The sequence below is a fragment of the Belonocnema kinseyi genome, chromosome 6 (genome assembly GCF_010883055.1).
Source record: "Belonocnema kinseyi isolate 2016_QV_RU_SX_M_011 chromosome 6, B_treatae_v1, whole genome shotgun sequence".
NCBI classification, from domain to species: Eukaryota; Metazoa; Arthropoda; class Insecta; order Hymenoptera; family Cynipidae; genus Belonocnema; species Belonocnema kinseyi.
Window position 1 is genome coordinate 116,550,531 of NC_046662.1, and position 16,108 is coordinate 116,566,638.

Genomic DNA, 16,108 nt, shown 5'->3' on the forward strand with positions numbered 1-16,108 from the left:
TTCATTAGTGTTGAAATTTTTCTATATTTCAACATTACAAACAAATTTTATTTCTTTCTTTTACTTTACTTAAATCTGCCGCCTTATTTATCCAAGATGGAGGAATTGTGCAGCATGCTTGTGACTGGCTCAGTTTTTTTACTTGCGCATGGCTAGACAATGTATTTATTGAACCATGGTTTAGAGTATCTTCGAGTGTTCTGACAGATTGTCATATATTTGCAGAAAGTGTCTTGTATGGACAGTATATACTATAAGTACAATATAATAACAGATTTCCGTAAGAAAATATTTACTTTTCAGTGAAAAATCGTTGCATTTATATGAACTAATTTCGCGTTGTATTCTTATTATTATTAGTGCAAATAATAATTGCAGTTGTTTAGGCACGTTAGAGCACATGAGGCCTAACTTGCAGAACCATCCATTCCACTGAATTAAATTGATCCAGTTTTCTACCATGCACAAACCAGGGTGGCTACATGTTAGAGAAGTCAGGGGAGATGAAGTAGTTGTTAGGGAAAATAGAAATTGATGTGTTTTTTTATAATAATTTGGAAGTACCTCCTAATGTCCATATAAATATTTTTTCAATGTACATTATGTAAGAATATAATTCGATTCTTAGTTTTTAATTTATACACAGGAAAAAAGGAACCATTAAAAAGACAACTGTGTGAATTGCGTATCTGTCATTCGCAGATTCAGAAAGTTAAAACTGATTCGGTTTGCGACTATGTGAATCGGTCATTTTGACAATCAGCTTCGAATCTGCCATGTACTGTAATGACCATTTCAAGGAAGTTCATATTGAATCGGTTTCTCTCTTTTTGAATGAGACCGAATGTTTTAAGGTTGAGCTGTCATATTTCATACAATTTCTAAAATTGCTAAATTATCAAAAAATTAAAAGAAATCATGCGCAAGGCTACTGTATTCCTTTTGCTATTTCAGTTCTAGATGTTGTAAAGGCCTTTTGCGGCATATAAGTTAGTTAAAAAAATAACGACTAAAAGTCTAAAAATACAAGCGCTCAACACAAGTGAATGGATTTTTGTTTCCTGGATATTTATTTATATATTCAGAGTTTTGATACATGTATTTTGCTTTGCGCTCGATAACGGGTTACCTCGTGCTCTGATATTTTCGACCGACATTTGTAAACAGGTTTTGTTAAATCTTTTTTCTTGTAACTTTCGTCGTTTTTCAACACATTTAGAAAAAAATTTTTTTTTTGAACGTTATTTTTCACGAATAAAACAAAAAGTAAGCGTCCTATCAAGAAGTGATCCTTAATGAAATTGTAGATATTTTTTAGGAAAACAATTTTTGTTAATTCATTTTTTTTCGTATCCTACATAGTTTGTCCACAAAATGGAATTTTTCATTTTTTACGCAATAAAAATTTGAATTTTCGATTTTTGAAGAAAATCCAAAAATTCGTTATGATGATCTTGTAGGGCTTTCAAAAAGAAATATTTTTCTTCTCTTGACTTTTTTTCATATCATGCGGTCTCAAAAATTTTCAAAATGCGCTCACTTTTTGAATTTTTATCAAAAATGGCTGGTTCACGAACTCGTCCTTTCTTTTAGGACCTAAAAAAATCGTGTTTACGGACGGATAGACAGACGCTATCGTGAAAACCTGATTTTCGGATTCAGGGGGTCTCGAAACGTGGAGACCCGTTGAAAAAGTGTGATGTCAAATTTCCAACAATTCTGATACTTTCTCAGTCATAAATGATGAGAATGTAAAAAATATTTTTTTGATAAACTAGTTTTCGAGAAATCAGGGCGGCGCTAGCTTTACTGCCGAAAAGAATTCGGAAAGGGCTACCTGAATTTTGCCTCTGTTTCTTTCCGAACTTCGAGCTTTCCCACGAATCTTTCCGAATGTCCCTTTCTCCTACTTCTTTCCGCTTTTTTTTCGATCAGTGCAAAGTGTGGTCAGTCAATGTCGTGTGAGCTAACGTTTGCTTTCCTCAAATCGCTCGGATTGAAGTCTGGTACGGAGGGTTTCATTGTGGCATGCCAAGACGGTGTCATTTCCAACTCAACATACCGTCGCCACATTTTCAGCCGAGACATTCCCGATGATAGCTGCAGGGCGTGCCATGCACACCCCGAGCATTTAGCTGACATACTATCTAGTTGTCCAACTCATGCAGGAACGACCTACATCTTTATTACCATCTCTGTCACCCTTACGGCATTAACCTTAATATCACTCCTCTAAACGCTCCTAGGGAAATCGAGTCAATTGTCGAGAATGGGAAGTGCCGCATATAGTGGAACTTTATATTCTCGACAATTGTTTCTGTTGCACACTCCAGGCCAGACATGGTTCTTCTTTACTTCGTGAAGTGAACCATGTTCGTTATCAAATTTTCGGCACCAGTTGACAAAAACATCATCACCAAGGAGAATGAAAAGAAAGAGATGTATAGAGACCTTATAAGGGAGTTGCAACGATTGTATCCGGAATATTCTGTTAAACTAATCATCCTTATCATCAGCGCTCTTGGAGGTGCCAAGCTTTCACTCGTTAATAGCCTGAAAAGCATCCCTGCGTGTCAACAATATTCTAAAATACTTGCGGGAAAAATGCAGAAGGCGGTAGTCCTTGGATCGCTTTGTGTTCTCAGGGTGCACGAAACTTTTGCCGGATCGTTGTATTGATTCCGTTAACTACCTATCTGACGGTCGTGAGACGCGGTTGTGGCTGAAACTTTACCGCGATTTCTCTGGGAGCGGGTGAAATTTTTCAGATTAGCCCCCGCTCCCGGTGAAATCCTGCGGTTGTCCTTATGACAAATTTGTAATATATATACATATATCATTATAGATTAGGACACTTCGCAAAAGTTCGGAAAGAGAAAGCGTCCTATCGAAAAGTGATTGATGACAAATTTGTAGATCTTTTCAGGGCGCGCAATTTTCGTTAATTCATTTTTTCTCGTATCATGCAAAGTTTGACCGCAAAATGGAATTTTTTATTATTTTTTGGATGATACAAATTTGAATTTTCAACTTTTTGACAGAATTCAAAAAGTTGTCATGACAATCATGTCGGACTTTCAAAAATCAACGTTTTTCTTCTCTTAACTTTTTTTCATATCATGTGTTTGGCTTACAATTTTCATTTTCCTTATTTTTTGGAAGGATTTTCGAAATTCTATGACTGATAATTTTCTTTTTATCGAAAAAAGTCATTAGAATACATTTTTCGAGTTTCCGAGTACTATAAATAGCCGTAAATAGAATTTTTAAATCTTGAAAAAAATAGTCTCAAATATTTTGAAAATCCGCTTCTTTTTGAATTTTCATCCAAAATAGCTCGTTTACAAAATCGTTCTTTCTTTTTAGGCTTTACAAAAGTTTGCCAAAGTAGAATCCAGTCTGATCAATCTTTCAAAGGATATCGTGCTTACACGATGCAGACTGCAGGCAGGCAGACAACTTCGTAAAAATCGTTTTTTCTGACTCAGGTCGTCTCAAAACGTGGAGATTTGATGAAAACCGACAATGTGAAATTTTACATAAATTATTACATCAGGATGAGAATGTAAAAAAGTATTAAGAAAATGATTGGGCTAGATTTTTTTGCTATTTTTTTGCTTCTCAATTTGATCTGAAACACTTTTATAAAATTAATCCTCATTTTAAAAAGCAACCCCCTGTGCTGCAAAAACGTATTTAAAAAAAAAGAAACTATCTAGATGAGAAATAGTTATAAAATATTAACACGGTATCTTCAAAGCATAACTAAGGAACAAAATTATTCTTTACCCCTAATCGTTACAAAAACAAACCCCGTATTTGTATCTGAATACCATCCTGCAGACTGGTGCCAAAAATTATATACATTAACTGTTAGCATTTTTCTGTTCTTAATTTTTACGTTGTTTCTTTATTTTCCAATGCCATGCCATTTGCTTTTGTAAAATTAAACCTTATTTAAAAACGCAACACCCAGTAATGAAAACACATATTGAAAAAAGTCGATATCTACATAGATGGAACTTTCTTATAAAATCGTAGCATGGTACTTTAAGCAACATCTTTTGTCAAAATAATTTTCAGTCTGTGGGTGTATATTTAAAAAAATATAATTAACCTTTTTCGATGCTTCTTTTAATACCTTTAAAAGCTTCCAGAACAAAAACTAGTAATGAAAAAAATTCATTTTTATAAAAGGAACAATCTGAATTTTCAGAACGATTGAAAATTTGTTAAGAGCAGACTTTTTCTAAAATAATTTTTTCAAATAGTTATTAAAAATAGTTTTGAAGATCATTTAAAATCATTTTAAAATCCTAAGAAGCACTCGTGTAACTGGGGATGTTGAGGATCTACAATCTACATGTATGTTGTAAAATACATTTTGACTTTTATCTGTGTAATAACGTTTGAGAACCATTTGCTCAAATCACATTCAGCAAAAATGCATCCCGTTCTGTACATAATTGTCACATAATACCAATCCAATTAAGATTAACTTCAAGATAAGAGCAGTTTTTGGCGTTACTAAAACTTGATCACTTACAGCATTGAGTCGATAAAAAATCAAGTGACCGATCTACCTGGCTAAGGTTGAACTGGTATCGGTTTCACTAATTCAGGTATCCAAGAATGTATGTACTTTGTCTACCACCCATTAAATTCAGACCAATTTCGCGGCAAGAGTGTTTTTTTTTTTGAGGATGTTAGAATTTCATACCTTAGAGCATTGGGTCTGTCGAAAAACCAGGTGACTGATCAACCTGTATAAGTTCGAAATTTGAGGAGATCCGACACTAGCAGAGTCGAAAACATGATCAATGGTCTTCTCATCAAATTTAGCAGACACTCAGGTAGATATATTTAAAGGTCCAGGTAGCTCGTTTAAATGTTTCAAAGTCTTTAAAATGTCCTGTCCGCAATCGAAATAAAAATACGTTCATAAATAACAAACAGAGAGGCTGAAATTGAAATAAGAATTCGATCATAAATAACAAGCAGAGAGGCTATATCAATAGAGTAGACGACACTCAAGGGCCCTTTGTTAAGTTTTGGGATTAAAATTTAGAAATAAATTTTTTTAAATTTTATATTTAACAGTCTAAAACATAATAATTCGAAAAATTTTATATTAGTATATAAGTTATATTTATAAATAAGTATAATGAGAAAATTGGTCAATTAAAAAAAAAGTGTGAATAATACAAAAGGAACATTATATTACCGTCGCATCAGTCTTAAAAGTTCCATTAAAAAGGCCTTGAAAAGGACCCTAATCTCTCTGACTATCTCTCAGACTAAATCATTCAATTCGACCCTGCTTATAGGCTCAAATGGGCTCGGCTATTTCGCTTGAGAATACTATGAGATTTCTATCGGTAGGGTACCATAATAAAATCGCATTTTTAATAGTTCGAAGCTTGAATATTTATTAGCAGAAACACCACGACCCTGTATTTAAAGGAGATAATAAATCGGCGACTTGCTTTAATGTGACAATTATGTACAGAACGGGATGAATTTTTTTTAAATTTGATTTGCGCAAATGGTTCTCATAGGTCATTACAAAAATAAAAGCTAAAATGTATTTTACAATATACATGTAGATCCCCAGCATCCCTAGTCACATAAGTGCTTTTTAGGTATTTACAATTATTCCAACTTATCTTTAAAAATAGTTTTTACATATATTTAAAAAAATTATTTTAGAAAACGTTTACTCCCTACCGATAGAAGTCTGTGTATATTCTAAAGATTCTCTAGGGTCAGAGAATCTCAGAGAAATTCTCCGCAGGCACTCAAGTAGATATATTTAAAGGACCAGGTAGCTTTTTTAAATGTTTTAAAGGCTTTAAAATGTCCTTTACAAAATTGAAATAGAAATACGATCATAAATAACAAGCAGAGAGGCTATATTAATAGAGTAGCCGACACTCAAGGGTCCTTCTTTAAGCTTTCGGATTAAAATTTAGAAGTAGATTTATTAAATTTCATAGTTGACAGACTAAAACATAATAATTCGGAATCGACGGGTTTCGATGATTTTAAATATATAACTTTTTTTTTAAATGCTTAAAATTGGTATTAATACGACGTTTCTCGTAAAGGGAATGAGGTACGCCAAAAAAGACAACATTTTTTAATTCAACTAGAAAATTGTATATTAGTGTATAAGTTATATTTATAAGTAAGTATAATGAGAAAATTCATCAATTAAAAAAAAAGTGTTAATAATTTGAAGAGAAATTTAAAAAAGGAGAGTCGGGTTAGCGACGGCCAACTACTGTAAATAACTGCCCGCCCGGTACGTGACGAATACAAAAGGAACATTATATTACCGTCCCACCACTCTTAAAAGGACCACTAAAAGGACCTTCAAAAGGACCCAAATCTCTCAGACTATCTCAGAGACCAAATCATTCAAATCGACTTTGCTTATAGACTCAAATGGGCCAGGCTATTTCTCTGGAGAATACTCAGAGATTTCTATCGGTAGGGCTCAATAAATTTTCATTCGTTCTGAAAATTTATATTGTTCGTTATATGAAAATGGATTTTCCTCGTTAAGAATCGTTGTGCTGGAAGTTGCTTAACGGCATTAAAAGATGCATGGAAAAAGGTAAATTATGTTTTTTTCGAATATACACACATAGACTGAAAAATAATGTTGATAAAAGATGCTTAAAAGTAGCATGTTACTATTTTATAAGTAAGTTCCTTCTATGTATATAAATACTTGTTTACAATATGTGTTTTCATTACAGGTTGTTGATATTGCTATATAAGGGTTAATTTTATAAAAGCGATTGATATGGCACTGGAAAATAAAGAAAGAGCACAAAAATCACAATCCTTTTCTTTTTCTAAATACGTTTTTTCAGCACAGGGGGTTGCTTTTTATAATAAGGGTTACTTTTAAAAAATTATTCATATCACTTTCTAAACTAACAAAATTTAGCCTAGTCATTTTTTAAATACGTTTTTCATTACAGGGGATAATTTAAAAAAATAAGGGTTGATTTTACAAAAGCAATTCATAGCACATTGTAAAGCAAAAAATAGCAAAAAATCTAACCTAGTCATTTTCCTAATTAAATGATTTTTGTAGAGGGCGCCGCTGAGTTGTCTGACCTTAAGGGCATGTGATACTTAAAAAATGACTGATTTTACAAGTTTTAGGTTCCGTTGGTTTTTTTCATACAATAATTAATAATTCCTCTAACAAATTTGGGAAATGATAGCGAACATGCTATCGGACGTCCCCGGAATATTTTTTTTGGGTTAATTCGATTATCGACAGCATGGCTACGACAGAGACATAGTGCACAAGATTTTTATTTAGCACGATCATTTTTTTTGTTATTATCCAGGAAAAAAGAATCCATTGAAAACAAGACTCTGTGAATAGCGTATCTGTCATTTGCAGATTCAGAAAATTAAAACTGAATCGATTTGCGACTATATGAATCGGTCATTTTCTCAAGCAACTTGGAATCTGCCATGTATTGCAGTTACGATTTCAAGCAAGGTCATATTGAATCGGTTTCCTTCTTTTTTAATTAGACCGAATTTTTTTAGGTGAAGCTGCCATATTTCACACGATTTTTCAAATTGATAAATTATCGAAAGATTAAAAGAAATCATGCCCAAGTCTACTATATTCCTTTTCCTATTTCAGTTCGAGATGTTGTAAAGGCTTTTGCGACATATATGTAAGTAAAAAAATTAGAACGTCTAAAAGTCTTTACAAAACCAATTAGTGGCAATCTGAAAATTCAGTGACAGATGCGTAATTCAAAAGCCTTTGAAAACCATTCAACTGAATTGAATGGATTTTTGTTTTCTAGGTCTCACGAAAAAAAGAGTCCGGGGACGTCCGTTATAATGTTTTATAGCATCTCCGAATTCATTTTCTGAAACTTTTCATTTTGTATTCCATACAGCCATGTAAAGCGTTTTTTTGTGGCTTCCCTACCGAAAAGAATCTTTGAGTATATACTAAAAATTCTTTAGGTCAAAGAAGCTCAGAGAAATTCTCCGCAGGCACTCAGGTAGATATTTTTAAAGGTCCAGCAAGCTCGTTTAAATGGTCTGAAGGCTTTAAAATATCCTTTCCAAAATTGAAATAACAATACGATCATAAATAACAATCAGAGAAGCTATCTCAATAGAGTAGCCGACACTCAAGGGTCCTTTGTTAAGCTTTAGGATTAAAATTTAGAAGTAGATTTTTTTAAATTTCATAGTTAACAGCCTAAGACAAAATAAATAGGAATTCACGGGTTTCTATGATTTCAGATATCTAACTTCTTTTTTAAATGCTTAAAATTGGTATTAATATGACGTGTCTCGTAAAGGGAATGAGATACACCAAAAAAGACAAAATTTTGTAATTCAACTAGAAAATTGTATATCAGTATATAAGTTATAATTATAAATAAGTATAATGAGAAAATTCATCAATTAAAAAAAAGTGTTTATAATTTGAAGAGAAATTTAAAAAGGGTGAGCGGATTAGCCACGACCAACTGCTGTAAATAACTCTGCCCTCCCGGTACGTGACGAATACAAAAGGAACATTATATTACCGTCGCACCACTATTAAAACAACCATTAAAAGGATCTTGAAAAGAACTCAAATGTCTCAAACTATCTCCGAGACTATTTTGTTTCAAATCGACTTTGTTTATAGACTCAAATGGGCCAAGCTATTTCGCTAAAGAAAACTCAGAGATTTCTTTCGGTAGGGTTGTTTCAACAATTTACTCGGCACATTATTGAAAACTTATTCGCTTTTGTAATACTTTCCTGTCAGGGATATTCGTCTAAATGTCAGGGAAATTGGAAAATTCATTGTTGTGTCTACCCTGACCAACACTACGTTTTAAGATGGATATATGGACGATCGGACTGATTTAAACCGTGAAGTATTATTATTAATTTCCTTAAATATGGGACTTCGGGTTGAAGTACCCGTTCAATGTGGGCAGAAAACCTTGGGGTAAGGCAAAAATTCATGAGAAGGGCAGATCTATTTGCTTTTCTCACTCTCATGAGTATGCTTTGCGCAGACGTTTTCCTCCCATATGGATGATTTTCAAATTGCAGACAAACTTAAATTCCAGTAATATAACATTAAATTAGAAACTCTTATTTTCGTTTAATAAATACTTATTATGATCCTCAACAAGATTTTCAGTTCTTTTTTTTTTAAATTTCTGTTCCTATTGACTTAAATTTAATATAAGAACACTAAACGTAATTTGCATTAGGTGTCCCAACCTCACTTTGCGTAAGGAGATACGATTTTTCTTCTTTGTTTTGACAGCCTGAAAAGCGTCTGACGTCTCAAGTTTGTAAACTTTAGAGGAACATAACTTCAATTTATGCATATTTTTTAAGCCCAACAAATAATTTTTATAAACCTTAAAGTATGTCGCTTTATTTTCCTCGTTTTATTCGTCATTTGCGTTAGTCTTTTTTTCTAGTAAAATATTTGTAGCTACATTTGAATAGTAAACACAAAATTATTAAGCGTGACTGTAAACCATTCGGTTCCTTTTTTAGAAACTAAAAAAATAGCAAAATCAACTTTTAAATTGTTCAAATTCGGATTTCACGTTAAAATAGGCATTAGAAACTCACGGAGTAATCGCAATACTTTTTCTTACAATGTTAAAAACTTTAAAAAATAAAATACCTGTCATTTACATGGGCCGAAGGCGCCTTCAAGTGCATCTTCTTTCAGTAGCAGTTAATCATGGACATAAAAAACAAGGAACTAGGCATGCCATTGCGGTGGTGATGCAATGAGGGGGGATGTCCGCCACCTTTTGATGTCCCGCGACAAACATGGCAGCGCCCACATGTTTATATTTTCATGCACAGTTTGTCGGCAAAAATGCTCGTGCGCATAATTTTGGTCTACATGCTAGCGCCACGCAGTGGAAACCTCAGGCAACAACGCTACAATGCAAGTGAGAGAGAATTTTATTTTTAAACTTAGCGCGCAACATACTACTTGAGCTATTATGGATGCGCTTGAAGTCTTGCTGTTTTTTTGAGTTTTTTTAAAAAGGAACCGAATGGGGCCTTTACGGGTACTTTGTAGAGGATTCTTTCGGTTCCTTCGGTCCGCCAGGGGGTTTCGGAGTAAAAAACATATATAAACGATATCGTTACCTGCTCAGCAGGTACAATTTCAAAATGGCCGAAACCCTCTAGTGTGGCACTCGCGTTTTATGCATTGAAGCGCATGCAATGTAATTTTCGAGAATCAATTTATTGCTCTATTTAAAGAAAATGGCAATTGCGTGTTTTATTGTGGGTTGTACAAACAAGCATAGAAGGGACTGTGTAATATTATTTCATAAGTTTCCAACTATTGTAACAGAAACAAATAAAAAGTATGCCAGACTGGGTGGAATGTACAGTTTTCAGGAAAAAATAGAGTTTTAGAAAAAAGACGTGAACAATGGATAAGTGCGATTAAACGTAGTCCTTTGAGTGATTCGCTGATAAGAAATTCAAGAATTTTCTCAAACCATTTTATATCAGGTAAAATAAATTAAATACATTTTACACAAGGCTGTATCCTACCGATAGAAATCTCTGAGTTTTCTCTAGCGAAATAGCCTGCCCCATTTGAGACTATAAGCAGAGTCGATTTGAAACAATTTAGTGTGAGAGATAGTCTGAGAGATTTGGGTCCTTTTCAAGGTCCTATTAAGAGTGGTGCGACGGTAATATAATGATCCTTTTGTGTTCGTCACGTACCGGGCGGGCAGAGTTATTTACAGTAGTTTGCCGTCGCTAATCCGACTCTTCCTTTTTACATTTCTCTTCAAATTATTAAAACTTTTTGTTTAATTAATGAATTTTCTCATTATACTTATTTATAATTATAACTTATATACTAATATACAATTTTCTAGTTGAATTAAAAAATGTTGTCTTTTTTTGTGTATCTTATTCCCTTTACGAGAAACGTTGTATTAATACCAATTTTAAGCATTTAAAAAAGAAGTTAGATATCTGAAATCATCGAAACCCGTGAATTCCGATTTATAATGTCTTAGGCTGTCAACTATGAAATAAAAAAATCTACTTCTAAATTTTAATCCGAAAGCTTAACAAAGGACCCTTGAGTGTCGACTACTCTATTGATATAGCCCCTCTCCTTGTTATTTATGATTGAATTCTTATTTCAATTTCAGCCTCTCTGCTTTTTATTTATGATCGTATTTCTATTTTAATTTCTGAAAGGACATTTTAAAGCCTTTAAAACATTTAAAAGAACTACCTGAACCATTGAATATATCTACCTGAGTGCCTGCGGAGAATTTCTCTGAGCTTCTCTGACCCTAGAGAATCTTTAGAATATACTCAGATATTTATTTCGGTAGGGTATAGCAATCAAGTTCTAACCTGCAAATTAAATTGCCTCATTTTATTCAATAAATACCAGCATTAAATATTTTTGAAATATTTGGCAGTACTTTGTTTCTAAATAAAATTGTGAATTGAAAGAAAGAAAGTGTTTACTTCCATAATTTTCGCGTAAAGTGAAAGTTTCGAAAGTAAAGTGGGGTGATTAGATTTTTAGCTTAGAGCTTAAGTCCAACAGCCTTCCCGTGACAATTCGCATCAACAACACATATGACAAGATATCAGTGGGTTACAGTCAATCAATATTTACTGACAAGATTTTTTCTTGGTCATTTATTAGGATGTCCAGCTGATCGTACCGATGTAAACAGCCTAGACTGGGTTCCTTGCCAAAATTTATGTTATGCCGTGGGCACAGCTTTGAGAACAACGTAGAAAAAACTAAAAAAAAATTTCCTACATTCATTGTATCGTTTTTTTAAATGTTTTTGCTATATTTTATTACCCTTTTTATTCGCCCTTCGTGCCGTTCAAGAGCAGATGGTATTCTCAAAGCTGTGTCTACGGCATAACCTATATTTTGGCTAAGAACCCAGTCTGGGTTGTTTACATCGGTAAGATCAGCTGGACGCCCTGATAAATGACCAAGAAAATAAACTTGTCAGAAAATATTGATTGATTGTAACCCACTGTTATCTTGTCATATATGTTGTTGAAGCGAATTGTAACCGGAAGGCAATTGCATTTGCAGGTTAGAACTTGATTGCTACAATCTTTTGTAAAATGGATCTCATTTATCTGATTTGATAGGTAATGTTTTGAGCAAATCCTTTCATTTTTAACAGCTTCTCACTCAAAGGACCACGTTTAATCGGACTTATCCATTGTTCACGTATTTTTTCGGAAACTCTATTTGTTCCTGAAAAGTGCACGTTCCACCCGGTCTGGCATACTTTTTAGGCTCTGACTATTTCTACATACATGTATGTCGAAATAGCCGACGGTAGCTTATTTCGACGTACAAGTATGGCGAATTAGCCAAAGGTAGTTTATTTCGACATACAATTATGGCCAAATAAGGACGGTATTTTGTTTCGCCCTTTCGGAATATATGCAGGAGAGGGTGACGGTCAAAATAAGGAGAGTAACTTATTTATTATTATATGGTAGATAATAGTAATGAAATTGATCATTAAAAAGGCAATGGTAATTGCACAAGCGAAACATGAGAATGAGAGACGAGTTAACATTAAAATCTCAAGACATGAGGAGGTTCTGACCACCGTTATCAGGTGGGGCTAAAATCGAACGCGCAAAATTTAAATTTCATTATACTTTGCTGTTGTAGCTACGAATGAAATGTTTCAATTTTAGGAGAATAAAAATAAATTTTTCATGATAATATAGTATTAATAAATCATTTTGGCTTAATGTTAGAAAGTTGCGTATTTTTCTAAAATATTTAACTGTGGTTTACCTTTTTAGTTATAAAGGAATAATAAATAAACTTTAGAGTACAAACATTAAAAATATAATTTTCTGGGGGGGGGGGGCTGATGCAAAAATAGTTTTAGTTCCAAATTTTTCTTTTGCGCCTTGCAATAAAGTTCCTGTGGTAATTGAGAACGAAACTTTTACAAGTCTTTTACAGACTTAGTCCTCCCACCCACTCCTAATTATTCCACTATTTGTTTTTGCCTCTTGTTTGATATATCTTTTTTGTGTAAATTAATTTCCTTAAGCATTGGATCAAGCGCAAAAATAAGTCACTTGAAAAAAGTACAATAATATCAGAAAAAATATTCTTTTTGAGGGCCACTTATTATTTGGTCGTAACTAAAAATTCAAATAAAACTAAAGGTTTTAGAAAAACAAAACTTTCTAGCTGTACTCTAAGAAAATATATTTATAAACAATAATCTATTGTTCAAATAAGCTATTTTTAAAACTTGTATAGACGCAACTATATAGCATTAATGAAGAAGAATATAGTTATACCATAAACAACAATAATTTGTTTGAATAATTATTTTTGCTAAGTTGAATTAATTTTTAGCTCACCCTCAGTGAAAAGTAGACAAAAATTTGTAAATTTTAGAAAAACCGCAACTTTCTAGCATTGTTCAAATTGAATATTAATAGTAATAATGAACACAACTCACATTAATTGAGAATTGATCAAAAAGTAAAAAATTGTGGAAAAAACCAAAATTTTCTGTCATTATTCTGCAAAAAATTGCTAAAAACAATTTCTTTAAATAACAAGTTATCAGTATAAAGTGGTATTTTATGTGCTAGAAACAATTTTCATTTAAAAAACGCAAAAAATTATAATTAGCGCCAAAAACTCGCAAACCCCATTTTTTCGCTTATGGGGTGTTTTTGGAACACTAAAAACAGACTTGTGGATGGTGCTCCTTAAAAATGAATTATTCATCTGTTTTCTATGGCTGATTGCCATTCGGAAAACTGAATTGTTATAAAAAAATTTCTATAAACAAATATTGGTCAAACAATTATCTTTCATAAGCTTTAAACTTACTTGCTTCATAAGACTTGAATGTCAATATCATTATAATTCTAAAAATCATAGAAAACTTTTTTTCCAGAGGCCAGAGTTGAACTTCAAATCGCAGAATGTCTTGGCGACAAAATACTTTGTGTTTCAGAGAAAATTGAACGGCACTTGTTTTTCCGATTTAAAAAAAATGGATGTTATCAGTATTTGAATTTTGAATGTTTCTTCGAAAATATTTACAAATTCTGTTTTTAAACAGTTATAACTTTTTACTTAATACACATATTTAAATTTTCCTTCCAGATTCCAGATCTGTCGATGAATGAGAAGATTTTTTTAAGTTACAATATTCTGCTGAAAATATTAAATGACTATTTTGTCAACTACTCCACCTTTTTATTTTTTATTTCTTACATGTTTAATTCTATTAGAGACACATTATATACGTTTTATGTGGGTTAAGTCACTTTTGTGGCCACGAGGATTTTTCTCTCGAAGCATGGATTTTTTTTCTGACGATATATTTGAGAAAATTCTAAAAAAACACTTTGCTTATTTGAAAACGTTCTACAAGAAATACCTCACACTGAAGTCGATAATGTACAACATATTAAAGAAGCAAATTATTTTGTTACTTGAAGTTGCATGAACTGAAATTGTTTGTAAAACCCATAATAAATCGCGCAATTGCCATTTTCTTTAAATAAAGCAATAAATTGATTCTCGAAAATTACATTGCAGATGTTTCAATGCATAAAACACGAGTGTCGTTTTACAGAGTTTCGGCCATTTTGATATGACGTCACAAGTGGATATACTCAATTATTTTCTAACCTCCGTTTGCAAGTAGAGATCGAACGTCTTAGTGAAAAGTAGAATTTCTCTCAGATTTTCCTTGTTTTGAAAATAATTTTACACATTACTCAGATACGAAGAAATATCGTATATATTACAATAAAGGTAGGTACGCTTACTATTATTTCGAAAATATGATGTATTCTGTTTCGGACTTCTAATTTATTACGTTACCTTACTTATGTCCGTGAAAATTATCTACAATATGTGGTTAAATATATATATATTTTTTATTTGCATGAGTTACAGCTTTTAAACATTTTAGAGGATCGCGCTCTTTTTCAACAAACTCCTAACCTCAAATCCGCTGTCCATATTTAGTGTATGAATTTAGTTATTATTTTTTATTTACAGAAATGCCCATTTTGGATTTTAAATTTTCAAATGCCATACAATAAACTTTGGTTGTGAAATATAAAATACATAATGATGTGATTGGCACTTTAGGTACTAAAGTTTTCCTGCAATTTCACAATCACCTATGTGGGACTTAACCTTCATACGTTAATGAGATACGGTAAAGGCCTTTTCATATTTCTGCTTGCCGACAGCGGCAGGAAGTCAGTCAGCAGTAAGCCTGTAAGAGTGAAAGAGATATACCATTCTGATTGTTAATCTCCTTCAATTTTGTGGACTTTCTCAAAAATATTATAAACGTAGATACGATTCCCAAGAAAATGGTCAGTTCCTCTGAACCCACCGCCAGCCGCCGATAGCACTTATCGATATAGTTTGTCAACAGCCACTTGGAGGGCTGTAAGCAACTCTCTGCAGACCCCCCGAGGCGCGCTGACGGTAACTTAGCTCTGACAAGAACCATTTAAATTGAAAGTGAATTTCCAATTAAAATATTTTAGAATTTATAATAAACGTAAAATATCAGCGCTTTGCAAAACATGATTATTGTCATAAATACCAAATAGATCTGTGCATTATTCAAATCCCTTAGTTTGAATGAAATAAAAGCCATTCGAAGTGGGCAATTTAAAAGTCTTTCGAATCGGCGTTCGACGCCCTCAGTTTGAATTGAAGAAAACGGATTCGAAGTGGACAATTCGAAAGTCTTTTGAATCGGCGTTCGACGCCCTCAGTTTGAATCGAAGAAAACGGATTCGAAGTGGGCCGTTAGAAAGTCTTTCGAATCCATATTCGACGCTTTCAGCTTGAAACGAAAGAAAAGCTATTCGAAGTGGGCAGTTCAAATGTCTTTCGATTCGGCATTCGACGCCCTCAGTTTTTCGATTCGACATCCGACTCGAAATGACTATATGTATATTTAAAAATCTCTCGTTATGTCAGTAGTGTAAAATACGGTGTTTATAGTCTAAAATAAACAAACCATTATTA

At 32.9% G+C, this 16,108-nt stretch overlaps 1 protein-coding gene across 11 annotated transcripts in view; it reads left to right on the plus strand.

The window, feature by feature from the left end:
- Positions 1-205: 205 nt before the first annotated feature.
- Positions 206-16,108, plus strand: part of LOC117174093 (histone deacetylase 6) — a 788,923-nt gene continuing 773,020 nt past the window's right edge. For 8 of the 11 annotated variants that reach the window (XM_033362808.1, XM_033362803.1, XM_033362813.1 and 5 more), the window contains exons 1-2: positions 206-280; positions 14,648-14,866. The gene's annotated coding sequence lies outside the window, so the exon portion shown is untranslated. Of the gene's footprint in view, positions 281-10,246; positions 10,263-14,647; positions 14,867-16,108 lie in introns of those variants that run through there. The other 3 variants (XM_033362805.1, XM_033362804.1, XM_033362806.1) reach the window with 3 other exon arrangements.